This window comes from Chiloscyllium plagiosum, unplaced genomic scaffold (assembly GCF_037043375.1).
Source record: "Chiloscyllium plagiosum isolate Xiang-an unplaced genomic scaffold, Cpla_swu_hap1 HiC_scaffold_20, whole genome shotgun sequence".
Classification (NCBI taxonomy): domain Eukaryota; kingdom Metazoa; phylum Chordata; class Chondrichthyes; order Orectolobiformes; family Hemiscylliidae; genus Chiloscyllium; species Chiloscyllium plagiosum.
In genome coordinates, this window is record NW_028270158.1 from 70,610,607 (window position 1) to 70,625,238 (window position 14,632).

Consider the following 14,632-nt stretch of genomic DNA (forward strand, 5'->3'; position numbering starts at 1 on the left):
ATCTCTTAAAATGTTGCTTGTCTCCACCTCACCCCAGCTCCATTGCTACTGAAACCCCTTACCCATGTCGGTGTTGCCTTAAACTTGATGAATCCAAAATGGAACCCGTGATTCCGTGACTGACCCAGAATCTGGTTCCAGACTCCCTCATGATGGGAAACATCCTCTCAGTATTTACCCTGTCAAACTCCTTAAGTATCCTGCATGTTACAATGAGATCCCCTCTCATTCTTCCCAAATCCAGTGAGTAGAGTCCCAACCTCTTCAGCCTTTTCTTAAAAGATAATCCCTGCAAACCAGGGTTCATCCCAGTCAATTTTCTGTGAAATGCCTCTGATGAAATGATGTATTTCCTTAAATAAAGTGACCAAAACTTCCGTCATTACTCCAGTTGTAGTCTGACTCGCACTTTATAAAGTTACTCTCGGGTATATACTCCAAACAACTCCCTTTAAACTTGCACAGATGTTGTTGGAAATGCTCAGCAGGTCCCGCAACATCTGTGAAAAAAAATCAGTTAAAGTTTCGGGTCTGGTCACCCTTCCTCAGATACGTTAACTCTAATTTCTTTTCACAGATTCTGCTAGACCTGCTGAGCTTTTCCAGAAACTTCTGTTTCTCTTCCTGGTTTACAGCATCTTCAGTTGTTTCGGTTTTCACATCCTTTAAACTTGCCGTCTCTCCTCTAGAATTTGTCATTTCCACCTTGGAAAAAAGATTCACATTTGCTTGGTCTCCCCTACCCTGGGAAAAAAGAAACCATGACTAGTCACCCTATCATTGCTCCTCATAATATTATAAAGTTCGATAAAGCCACCTAAGTGTCCAGTGCTGCAGGGAAATAGCCTCAGCCAATTCAGCCTCTCCCTATGGTTCAAATGTTCCAATACTGGCAAGACCCTGGAAAAGCTTTTCTGAACTCTTGCAAGTTTCCCGACATCTTTCCTATAGCAGGGAGACTGGAATTGAAAGCAGTATGGGGATTCCAAAAGTGGCCGAGCCAATAAACTATACAACCGAAACATGATCTCCCAACTTCTATATTCAATGCACTGCCCAATAACAGCTAGCATACCAAACACCACCTTCACCGACCTGTCTACCTACAACCACGCTTTCAAGGAACTATCAACCCACACTGCACGGTCTGTTTGTCTGTCAACACTTCCCAGGAACTTGTCATTAAGAGGTTGAGTCCTATTCTGGTAACATCTTTCTGAAATCAGGGAGACCACAATTGAATGCAGTATTCTAAAACTGGCCTCACCAATGCCCTACTCAGCCACAACGTGACCTCCTAATCTCTATACTCAGTGACAGAATCCCCACAGTGTGGAAGCAGGCCTTTCAGCCCATGAGACCATACCAACCATCGGAACAGCATTCCACCCTAACTCTGTAACCTACCATTACCCAAAGCTAATCCAGCTAACCTGCATGTCTTTGGAATTGTGGGAAGAAATTAAGAGCACCCAGAGGAAGCCCACGCAGACACATAGGGAGAATGTGCAAACACCACACAGACAGTGGAATCGGACCAGAGTCCACTTTTTGATCAGCACATTCCATTCAATGTTAGTGTCCCAAATACCATGTTCAGCACCTGATCTCCCTGAAACTCTACTTTCCAAGAACTATACAGATGCTCTGAGCCCTTCAGAGGGAATTAAGGTGAGGAGGAGAAAACAGGAACAGGGTTGAGTTTTAGATCTATAAAATAAATCTCCATCATCCCCCTCTGTTCCCCCCATCTCCTCCCCCCGCACTGTCTGCTCCCCGTCTCCCCCACTCTGTCCATCCCCCCCCCCCCCCCCCCCCCCCCTCTGTCGGCCTGTCCCCACGTCGGCCTGTCTCCCCCCCCCCTCCCCCCCCTCCCCGCCCCCCAGTTCCCCCTGTCTGTTCCCCCCTCTCTAATCCCACTTTCTGTCCCCACTCGTCTCTGTGCCACCCCTCTCTGTCTCCCCCCCCCCCCCCCCCCCCCCCCTCGATCCACACACCCCCTGTCTGCCTAACCTCCCTCCCAGTCCCCTAATTCTGTACTCCCCCACTACAAGGCAAATATCTTCTCTATTTACCGTATCCATGTCCAGCCTGATTTTAAAAATCTCTTTCAGGTCACCATTCAGCCTCTGACGCTCCAGGGAAAACAGCCTATCCAACCCTGGCAACATGCTATAATTCTTTTCTGATCTCTTTAAAGTTTAAGAACATCCATCTGATAGGAAGGAGAACAGAATTATATGGAATATTGATTCAGCAACTTTTGCAATGTCCTGTACAGCCGCGATATGACCTCCCAACCCCTATACTCAATGCTCTGACCAATAAAGACCCTGTATCCCTTTCCCACCAGGAAATAGTGTAAGTGTCCTTACCTCTGGACTAGGAGGATCAGGCTCATAGTTGAGTAACAGCATCTTTGAAGAGACTGATTAGTAAACATGCCCAAGCCACCAGGCCATGCTGTCTCCCAGCTGTCCCTGCCTGAGCCTCTAAACAGAACCTTCCTGTAGTTTCTCTCCTGTCAGACTCTCCCATTGCTCAGTTTGTCCAGGATCCCCTCCTGCTGCTGCACTGATCCTGTCCCTCACTGACCTGTCCATCCCCCAGTATCCTCCACATTCATTCATTGTTTACAATCTCATTACCCCAGTTCTCCAGCCCCGCCCCTTCCCGTCTATAGAGACGGCTCAGTGGTTAGCACTGCTGCCTCACAGCACCAGGTACCCGGTTTCGATTCCAGCCAAACCCAGAGTTTGTGTATTCTCCCCGTGTCTGAGCGGGTTTTCTCCGGGTGCTCCGGTTTCCTCCCCCAACCAAAGATGGGCAGGACAGGTGAATTGGCCATTCTAAATTGCCATAATATTAGTTACATTAGTCAGGGGTAAATATAGGGTCGGGGAATAGGTCTGTGTAAGTTACTGTTTGGACGGTCATTATGGACTTGTTTGGTTCTTGGTCCGCAGACAAGAGCTAGGAAACTGAATTCAAAGAGGAGAGAGTGTGAGAACTGGGTGTGGAGGAAAGGAGTGAGGAGATTGGTTTGGATTTCAGTTCACAGAAGAAAGAAATTGTTTGACTGAGAGTTAAAACTTTGGGGAACAAGAAACTACAATTTAATACTATAATTGTCTTATAAAGATCCATCCTGTATTAACGTGGTGAGTTGTTTTCTCAGTTGTAGGGTACTGAAAGGGTGGATTTGTGGATGAGAAATTCAAGTTGAACTTCGTGTTCAGATCTGATAGTTACTTGATCCGTGCCGATCTGAATATCATTGGCTTTTTCTTGTGGAAGGAAAGGTGTGTATTCTGTCCGTGGGCGAATATTTCAAATGTCAGTGTGACTGGAAAAAGTACTGAGGTACAGCCAAGTCCATATTAGTGTGGAGAAAGAGTTCATTTGTCTTTGAAAGTCTGAAAAATCATGTCACGTTTCCCAGGAACAATTAAGCCACAGCTTTGCTTTGTAGAAGGACAAGTCTTTAATTAACCATGCAACCAGAAAGACACAAGGATACCCTCACCATGGGAAACACTATGAAAACGGGATTGTTATAAAGGAGTTCATTCTCGATCATGGATTGTAATCCATTGGCATTGTCACGTCGATTTCAGCACCATGGGGAAATACTGGAAATATGAAGAATGCAGTGTAGGTTTCAGTTATTAAACTGTAAAAAGTGCAGAACAATTTACAAGGATGTTGCCAGGGCTCAGGGGTCTGAGTTATAGGGAGAGGTTGGACAAGCGAGGATATTTTTGTTTAGAGCAGAGGAAACTGAGGGGGTACTTTTCTAGAAGTGTATAAGAGCATGAGGGGCATGGATAAGGTGAATGCACTCAGTCTTTTTCCCAGGGAATCAAGGACTGGACGGCATCAGTTGAAGGTTAGAGGGGAACGAATAAAAGGGAAGCTGAGGGGCAACTGTTTTACACAGAGGGTGGTATGTATATGGAATGAGCTGCCAGTGGAAGTGGTTGAGGTGTGTACACTCACAACAGGTAAAAGACATTTGGACAAATACATGGATAGGAAAGGAACAGAAGCAAATGGACCAAGTGCAGGGAAATGGGGTTAGTGTGGATGGACATTCTGGTCAGCATGGACCAGTTTGGGCCAAAGGGCCTCTCTCTGCTGTCGGATTCTATAACTCTAAGTGCATCTGCTATTTCTCCCACTAACTCTGTTGGTATCCTGGGATGTGTTCCATCAGGGCAATGTCTACCTTTAGCTCCATTAGCTTGCCCAGCTCTAACTCTTTCACGATAATGGTTATTTCTAGGTCCTCACCTTCCTCAGTTTCCTTCTCAATTACTGGCATGTTCTTCGTAACCTCCACTGTGAAGACTGACTGCTGTGTACTCATATTCCTGAACCCTGCTGGATAGGAATAACTGGGCACAGAACTCTGAGAGGTCTTCTTTGAGTCTTTATTGATGAAACATGGCAGTTACCTGGATAGTGTACATGCAGAACACCTCCAGGCAGCATCAGGAAACTCCCCGCCTGTCCGATGTGCTGCTCCCATTCTTATACCTTTGTGGTTTGGGACTTTGAATAGAGGCTGACTCTCAGTATTATCTCCATGGCAACGGCAGTTAGAAAGTCTAGTTCAGTTTAGCACTTTGTGGTTAAAACACACACCCCTCCCCCTCAGACCCCTGTGGCTTCCTCAAGTATCTGACTGGCGCTTCAGTTTCAGTGGGGTATCTATCAGGATTCTGATGTGGAGGAGCCGGTGTTGGGGTGCGGTGAACAAACTTATAAATCACACAACACCAGGTTATAGTCCAACAGGTTTATTTGGAAGAACAAGCTTTTGGGGTGTGCTGTGATTTGTAACTTGATCAGGATTATCTCTATGGTAACAGTTAAGTGCTTCAACAATTACAGGGGCCATATGTTCCCCACATAATAGGTTTCCCTCTAGCAGTGTAAACTGCTATTCTGGCCTGGGATAGCTGCTCATCGCTTTTCTCCCCCAATCCCATCTAGCTTTCTGTTGATCTTTAAAGATTTTCTATTCTCCTAGCTTCTCCTTGGTCTTTGCCAATTTGTATGCTTTCTATTTCAATTTGATAGACTCCCTTATTTCCTTAGACACCCATGGCAGATTACTCCTTTTCCTACAGTCCTCCCTTTTCACTGATATATACTTTTGCAGAGCACTTCGAAAAATTGCTTTGGTATTCCCCCACTGTCCGTCAACTTTCCCAAGGTAAAGTCTTTGCTTCCAGTTTACATTAGCCAACTCCTGCCTCATCCTATTGTAGTCTCCTTTGTTTAAGCACAGGATCTTGGGATTGGATCTAGTCTTCCAGCTTTCCAGCTGTTCTAAGTTCAACCAGATTTATCAGAAGTCTTTTGTCAGATTACAAGGTGAGGCGATGTTTCCTGGGCGTTTTGCGTTTCGTTGTCAAAGACCTTGGCTTTGTAGTAAAGTATAGGATAGATATTCACAACAGAGTATTCTGGACGGTGTGAATGTACTGCACAGTCTAAAACCATAAATCACTGTCTCCCCTAAGTTTAAAATTGCAAAATCATTATCTCCTATATGCTTCCTCACAACCTAAGTTTGGAACGCTAATCCACCTGACTATCCTGCATTTTTCAAAATCTCCTTTGGTGAAGGTGGTGAGTTTTGGATTCAGCTTTCCAGTTATTACCATAAGAAGATAAGCACTGGGCACAGGAGAAGCAATGCAGCCCTTCGAACCAGCTTCACCATTTAATACCGTGATGATTGAGCTCACCTCGGTCTCAGCTGGATTTTCCGACCTGTTCTCTCTCACCCTTCATCTCATTGCAAAATAAACATCTGCATCTCTTCATTAAATCTGCTCATTGTCCTTGCAACCACCGCATTTTGAATAGGGAATTCCACAGATGCACAACACATTGAGACAAGTTCATTCTTCTTCATGAGAATAGAATAGAGTCCCTATAGTGCAGAAACAGGGTATTCATCCAACGAGTCCACACCAACCTATGATGAGCATCCCATTCAGACCCACCCTATCCCTGTAACCCTGCATTTCCCATGGCTGATGGCCTAACCGGCACATACATGGACACTGTGGGCAATTTAGCATAGGCAATCCACCTAACCTACACATCTTTGGACTGTGGGAGGAAGCTCGAGCATCCTAGGAAATCCACGCAGACATGCTGAAAACGTGTAAACTCCACGCAGTCGCCTCTGGCTGAAATAAAACCCAAGTCCCTGACGCTGTGAGGCAGCAGTGCTAGCCACTGAGCTACATCTGCTTAAAATCTGCTACCCCTTATTAACCTCCCAACCCCGCAATTGGCTGAATCTATGTTCCTTACGTCAGAAATCAGGTTGTGGAAGCCGATGTCTCAGTAAAATCCAGTAACAGCCCGTGTCTGAATAGGGATCCTATACACAACACCCTCTAGCCTTCACTTTTCATTCACTATCCAGAAACATGTTTCCAGTGGCTTCATGGGGGCTACAACTCCCACAATCCCTGAGGCAGGGACCACGCGTGTGCGGGGAAGCCCGGCACTGCACAGGTACAGAATATGGGCGGATTTTGGAGCATGTGCTTTGGGGTAATTAGCGGAAAGCATTTGACATTGTGATTGGCTGGAGGAGGAATGTATCAGCTTGTAGTATTGACGGGTTGGGGGGGGTCAAAGTGTCACCACTCCCACATGGGCCCAAGTTCCATCCCCAACTTGTCATAATGCTGGGAATCGACCAATGGGAAACAAGGAAGGATCTCACTCATTCTCCCAGACTGAAGGTTCCTCTTCTGTCCAGGATCTGCTACCTCCCTTTCTGTTTCCTTTTGATTTATTCTCCTGTAACATTATTGACTTGCAGCAACTGAAGGGAAATGGAGTAAACCCAGAAAGGGTGCAGAGTCTAACCAGGATAGGAAGGGGTGGCATGGATCTGTTTACCAGTAACTCCATGAGAATGGGGGCGGGTACATTAGGGACAGCAGAGGCAGAGTGGTGGGAGAGAGTAAGTGGGCTGGAGCGTTACATAAGGAAGGGAAAAAGATATTCCAGAGAAGCTAGAATTGTCTGCTCTGAATTTCTAATCTGTACATATCCGTTTATACAGGGTGCTCGATGGTGAAGATTTGCAGACTGAAATCTCAAACTCATGCACATCGTGATTAAGTTAACCAGCATTTGAAGAACCAAAGATAGAGAATAACTTGGCCAAAATCCTGCAACACTCTCCCTCACAGTGTTGTCTGTCTCTCTGCGCCAAATGGACTGTGAATGGTTCAAGACAGCAGCTCACTATCATCTTCTCAAGGGTAACGAGAGATGGGGAATAAATGCTGGCTGAGCCAGTGATGCCCATATCCTGGAAACGGTTTCTATCTTTAGTTGCTGAAACCCCGTTGATGTTACTGCAGGATGATGAGGGACGCTGAGTGCGTCCTCCAGGAGGCAGAACCATCACATTACCCGTGCCTACACCTACACAGTAACACAGGAACAAAAGGCAGTGAAGCCAAAGGAGGACTTAGATATAGTTCTTCGAGATAAAGTCTTAAAAGGGGATTGGAACACAGCAGGGACAGGAGACTGAGGTGGATGGTCAGCTTTTTCCCATTGAATGGTGGAGCAGGATTGAAAGGCTGAATGGCCTCCTGCTGCTATCTCCAAGATATGTATATAGCCATGAAGGCCGGCTAGGAAGAAGTGGGCAGGGACTCTCCAGGAGATTGCACCTCCACATCAGTTTTCAGTGAGAGATGGTTTGGATTTTATTTAACATTTGTCTTTAACACATGGTTTGTGAATTTAGTTTTAAATTATTGTAGCTATTTATTCCACAATAAATAAAACTAAAAGAAAAGAAATGAAACTATCTGAATATAACAGTTTTTAAAATTTTAAACGCCCTGTAAAACAAATCCTGTCTACTCCCGGACACCATCACTTTCCAGTTACTCAAGCTCCAGGGAAATATTCCCTCCCTGTCTGAACCTTTGGTTTGATTTAACTGATTTTCAGTTCTCATTCTGTGAGCTGTGAAGAGTTCTTTATTCCCCATTTCTCCGACCCAGAAATGTTATCACACACATCTGAGCAACCTTCCCACCATCCAATTCATCATTACACCATTTTGGTTCACATATAATCACCAGCAGTAAACCACCCATGTAACCAATTGAATATTTATAAACAACGCCCCTTACAGGCAAAGCAAACCATTACAAATGAAAAAGTGGGAAGGGACTAAATCAAATTGGAGTTGTGCGGACGGGCCAACGGTGGAGATAAAGCACCATATCCCCTACGGTGCCTACCTCTATCTTAAGGCATCGGGAGAATTGATACAGACTACATGCTCCTTCTCCAAGGACACACTGTTGTTTCGCCTTTATCCTCAATCATAGAATAGAATCCCGACCGTGTGGAAGGAGAGCATTGGCCCATCAAACCCCACCAACTATCCAAAGAGCATCCCATCTGGAGAACTCCATCCCTGTAACACTGCATTTCCCATGGCTGATCCACCGAGTCTGCACAATCCTGGACACTGTGGACAATTTAGCATAACTGATCCACCTAACCCGCAAATCTTTGGACTGTGGGAGGAAACCAGAGCACCTGGAGTGGACCCACACTATCCTGGGGAGAATGTGCAAACTCCACATGGTCTGTTGACCAAGGCTGGACTCCAACCTTGTACCTGGTGCTGTGAAGCAGCAGTGCTATAGAGCAATTTAAATCAAAACAGATGACCCCTGCTCATTGCTGTTTGTGGAGACTTATTGCCCAGAGAGACATCCTGAGATTCAGAAAGAGACAATATGAATTCAGTCAACTCCTGCCGAGTTAATGTGATTAACAACAACATCAGTACTCCAACAGTGCCATCAGACCTCGTACCTACTCTATCATTTGCGATTTTTAACCCATGGGAAGTTTGTTACCAGCTTCGATGACAGCCATAATGCTCTGCCCACTTTGACGGAGCCAGTGCAAGTCAGTTCTAATAGTTAGCAATAGATTGAATCTAAACAGGATGCCCCACAACAGGAAGTGCTCTGACACTCAATGCCCGTAAGTCAAGGTTATTTTCCTAAAACCACACACGTCTGCAAATACCATTGAAGATATTTTATACAGTAACCTTTCATTCTCAATTGTCAGTTCCAGTCCGTGAAGCAGCCGGTAACATGCCAGTGAATTGAATTCTAACAGCAGCATTGCCCTGGCAGGAGAGATTGAGGAGCTTGAAGCTGTCATCTCTGGAGTATCTAAACATGAAACACTTCAAATGAACAAAAATCTTCAAGAGCTCGATAGGATAGGTACAGGAAGGATGTGCTCCGAGGCTGGTGGGCCTGGAATAAAATCAGCACTAACTCGATGTTGCGCCAACCTGTGGAATCAACCTGAAGCCCATCTAACCCGCACAACTCCATTACCATCCATATGTCGATCCAATGACTATGTAAATGCCTTTAAAGTTGGCGAGTCTACAAATTGCAGGTAGTGCGTTCCACGCCCCTATTACTGTGCCACCGTGGTTAGCACTGCTGCCTCACAGCGCCAGAGACCCGGGTTCAATTCCCGCCTCGGACAACTGTCTCTGTGGAGTTTGCACATTCTCCCCGTTCTGCGTGGGCTCCGGGTGCTCCAGTTTCCTCCCACAGTCCAAAGATGTGCAGGTTAGATGAACTAGCCATGCTAAATTGCCCGTAGTGTTAGGTGAAAGGGTAAATGTAGGGGAATGGGCCAGGGTGGGGTGCTCTTTGGAGGGTTGGTGTGGACTTGTTGGGCCGAAGGGCCTGTTTCCACACTGTAAGTAATCTAGTCTAATCTAACTACGGTATCTTTACCCAGCATTCCCTTTAGCTGCATAAAGGTTTAAGATTTATTTGCTGCTCTAATTCCACTCTCTTGATCACTCCCATTTTTAACTGCTGTAATGTTGATGACTGTTCAAAAGTATAAAATTTAATTTAATCCATCCCAAAGCCTCTCTGTACCTGTGTCTCACTTGTGTTCACCGAGACACTCATTCAATCTGACCTCTTTATAAACCCTGCTCTGATATTTCCTTAGATGGCTTAGAATGAAATATTCACAGAATTGTTACTGCGCAAAAGGAGGCTCTCCAAAGGATCACCTCACCGAATGCTATTCTTCTGCCTTTACCCCATAAACCTTCCCATTCATCCCCTTCCAATAACACCAGCAAGTTCACAACTAACCACAGTGATTGGATTTGATTTGTTTGTTCATGGGATCATGGCATCACTTGCTGGGGCAGCATTTGTCATCTATTCTAACTGCCCAGGAGATGGTTCAGAGTCAACCACATTATTCAGGGTCTGGATTCACATGTCGGCTGAACCAGGTCAGAATTAACACAGTTTCCCAGACCCAATGACATGAAGAGTTGTTTTCTGGCCTATTATCCTATTTCAGAAATAATAATGAATACTGTTTGCAGTTGAATTAAAAGTGAAAGATCAAAATGGGTTCTATTCTGATTGAGCACATTCTCCTGTTTTCTCAATTGTTATTGACAGTCTCATTCCCCTCGCACCAGAACCTGTTCAGAGCATGTTACAGAAAAGGCAGAATGGTCAGCTGCAGCTGGTCACCTGACCGGTCACTGGACCCAAAGATTCACTCTCCACAGATGCTGCCAGATCTCCTGAAAATTTCCAGCAATGTTTGGTTTTGTTTCTGATTTCCCAGCATTTGCAGTTGGTTAGTTTTTCAATATTCATCTTGTGTGTTGCAGAGGAGTTTATTGACGAGTTTGGAGAGTTTTGAAAATTGCAAGTTAGGCCACAAATTAGCCATGATCTATTGAATGGCAGAGCAGGGTTGAGGGGCTGAATGGCTTCCACCTGTTCCAATGAAAGTTGTCCGTCTGCAGCTTGTGGCAACATTTCCCCTCACTGCTCACTTCACCTCCATGTCTAACACACTGTCACTGACTGAACAAACCTCCTGTGTTTGAACTAAACCTGTTCATGTTCAGTGGCTCCCTCTCCAGCAACCCGCGTTTAACTCTCATCATGGAATGCTGTCTCATATCACTGCAGGAATGCCCACAAGGACTAATCCTGGAGTCTGTATCCCCAGGATCCACAAACCCCATTTATTTCCTTCCTCTTTCATTCTGGCTATTGAACTGTCAGTTTCAATCCATTCTCCTGTCATGCTCTTCAACATGCCCATGTGGGTGGACTGTAGGCAGCTGGGTTTTAATGAAGGGAAGTGGGGATTAGGCAGAAACACTAAGAGAGGTGACAGCAAAGAAAGCTCTCATGATAACAGCAGAGTTTCTCTGTGATCCAGTGAGTGGTGAGGCACCTGAGATTGTAGAGGGAGGCAGATTCAGTCAGGGATTTGGGAAAACACTGAGACAATTACCTATCCATCTGATTGTTAACTCAGACAGATAGGCAGAAAGAAAGATGCACATTTTGATAGCACCTTTGATAACCTGGGGCAATGAAACATGCTTCAAACCCAATGATTTCAACCTCAAATCTCTGAAAACACAGACACAAAGCTTCCTACTTGTACCAGGTTGTCTCTCAGCCTCCTCTTCTTAAGAATTTTAAGCTGTTAAGCCTTTCCTGGTGATTATGTCTTTCCTGTCAGATTTGTGATGGAACCTTTATTTTCCTCTTCCTTGTGAGTGATGCTAGTAGTAGAAACAGTTTCTGACTTGTGAGGGGTTTCGGTTGGAGTATTTATATTTACAAATTCATTCCCACCCTCACAAACAGTGTGAAATTGATGTAAAACTAAAGGAAAGGATTGAGTGAGCACCCAGAGAAACACAAAACGCAGCATGTGTACCTGAGCTGAATGAACCTGGCATGAGGAAAATGTGACAACAATCACAATTAGAATCACAGCATCCCTTAGGCACACAAACAGGCTATTCGGTCCATTGAGTCTGCAATGACCTGCTATACCACCCTACCCCCATAACCCCACATTTACCATGGCTAACCCAACCCACCTAACCTACAAACTACAGGCCAAGTTAGCACCGCCAATCCATCAAACCTGCACATCTGTGGGAGGGTCTCAAATTATGTCTAAGTGCTCAGGATTGTGGATGAAGGCTCAAAATACTTGACTCTGACGCAAATCCTCTTTTTTATCAAAATAAAATCTAGGGGAAGCTGCAGACAGAAAGATTTCCGATTATCTCATGAGGAAGAGAATTCAAAACTCGTGCCACTGACCCGGGGGCGCAGTGAAGTCACAGAGGTCTGGGAATCAGAAATGTAACAGGTTGTGAGCAAGGTGGGGGTGAGACAAGGACAAAAAGACAGTCTGTCACACGGGGGAAGGCAGGAGAGATTAAACAGCAGAAATGGTAATCCCTCAAGGCCACAGGGAATGGAGTTAGGGCTGGGAAAGAAACCAGGTAACAAGGTGTGCAGCTGTAAAAGAAATATGTTATAAAAACAGATGAGAACAACATAGAGGGCAGAGTTCACAGTCTGAAATTGTTGCACTCGGTGAGAACAGAACGCTGTAAAGCCTGGGTAGTTCTATCACAGCCAACACATGCAGGATGGGCCACGTGGTCTTAATCTGTGCTGTAACTTTCTGATAAATTTATTCTGACATTTGGAATTCAGGTCGGATGATGTTCATAAATTCACAAATTGGACTTGACTTTCATCTTCTGGATAAATGTCAAATAAATCACAATGATCCCATTCTGCAGACTTTAGTCCGCAGCCCTGCGTGGTCCAGCATTTCAGTTACATCCATGTCCTTTTATTCTAATGTGATGCTGGTTACTGCCTCTGCCACCCCATCAATGAGTTCCTGCTCCCCACCATCTCCGAGTGAAATGAATTCTTCCCTCCCCTTCTTTCTGGGAACTAGTTTCAATCTAAATCCTCCAGTTTCTGACCTCTCTGTTAATGAATAGCTCCTTCCTATCCACTTGATCTGGATTCCTCAGCATTTTATCACTTCAATTAAATCTCAGCTCATCCTCCTCGGAAATCATCCCCAGCCTATTGAACTTTTCCTCAGAGCAGAAATTTCCAATCGGAGAAACATTCTGATCAATCTCCTCTGTACCCTCTCTGGTGTGATCACATCAACCCTGGAATGTGGGGATCAGAAATGTGTGCAGTACTTTAGCTGTGGTCAAACGAGTGTTCCTGACATTTCCCGTGTCACCTCCATGTTCTTGTGGTTGTCGCTCAGACAAGAAGTGTCCTGGTTTTCCCACATGGAACTGGATGTGCACTCCATGAGGCTGGGATTCCCTACCATGTGTTTATTTGTTAACTAATCCTAAATTAACTTCAGATTAAAACAGGATTATCAGCTACCCACCAATCAACTTCTTCCATTATACTCAAGTCACCTTACTTTTTAAAAATCTCTTTAAAATTATTACTATCTAAACACAACAGGCTGATCAAGTATTCAGATGTCTCCACTGTTACAATCACTTGAAGGTTATCTTTACCTTCAGCTACATTTGGTGAATTGAATACTGATTGTAAATATATGAATATCAAAAGGACTTGAGTTTTATGATAATTAATCCAGTCTGACATTCTTGTTGGGTAATATCTTGAAGAGAACTGTCCTCAGAATTCCAGCTGTGCTCTGACTTCATTGACAACAGTCCATGACTGGACTGCAGATCTTCGATCTGTTCTGTTGTTTCCCGGATTGCTTCACTCTGTCTATCACTTGCTGCTTATGCTGTTTGGAACACAAGTAGTCCTCTTTGGGAACTTCATCAGGTTGACACTTCATTTTTAGGTATTCATGCTGCTTTTACTGTAAGTTTTGTTGGAGTATAATTTTACTGCTGTTGGTGGAAGGAAAGAGCTAAACTCTTACACTGTCGGCCCCATACACAAGAAGCTACATGCAGTATCATGAACACTGAAAGGCCTAGACATGAAATACGAGCAACTCTGTACAATGATTCAGGATCACAACTGCAGCAAGGGGAGTTTAAGATCCAACCCGACATAGGAGTATGGAAAGAAGCAGCTGATCAGATTGTCTCATTCAGAGTCACAAAGAAACTCTGAGATTATTGTACTGTTGGGGGTGAGGATGGAGGAGGTTGGGGAGATGGAGAGTCCTTCAAAAGAAACTAATCTGCCTGAGAGTTATGGGATTGACTTGATTGCCATGCATTTAACAGAAAGCTAATTGAAACTGTTTTTATCCCCAATAGATAACAAGGCATCAGAAACAAACCCCAGAATACATGGTTCCGAGATGGATGTCAATAGCCCATCAACATCCAACTCTTGCAATGAATAAAGGAAAATAAAAGTCTCTACCCAGTGTGAATCTGCATGTTCAACGATGTTGTGAACATTTCCAAAACTAAGTTCTCTATATGCAAAACTTAATGAACTGCCAAAACCATTGTTCATTACTTGGTGTGAACAAGAGGAAAAAAATCCTTCAACTTGTGGTTATGAGTAAATTGACTGGTGTCTCAGCAGGATGGATGCCTGAGTGAATCCCTTCCCACCCACACACACACATATACACAGAGCAGGTGAACAGCTTCTCCCCAGTCTGACTGGTTTGGCCAGTTTCCAGGTGGGATGGGTAAAGAAATCTCTTCTGGCATTCCCCACATTTC

The 14,632-nt window shown here is 44.7% G+C and overlaps 1 protein-coding gene across 4 annotated transcripts in view; it reads left to right on the top strand.

Moving 5' to 3' along the window:
- The window catches only part of LOC122546178 (uncharacterized), a 46,446-nt gene extending 31,967 nt beyond the window's left edge, over positions 1-14,479 (top strand). The window contains exons 6-7 of one of the 4 annotated variants that reach the window (XR_015760611.1): positions 7,103-9,677; positions 14,213-14,479. The gene's annotated coding sequence lies outside the window, so the exon portion shown is untranslated. The remainder of the gene's footprint in view (positions 1-7,102; positions 9,678-14,212) is intronic. The other 3 variants (XR_015760609.1, XR_015760610.1, XM_087998041.1) reach the window with 3 other exon arrangements.
- Positions 14,480-14,632: the final 153 nt, after the last annotated feature.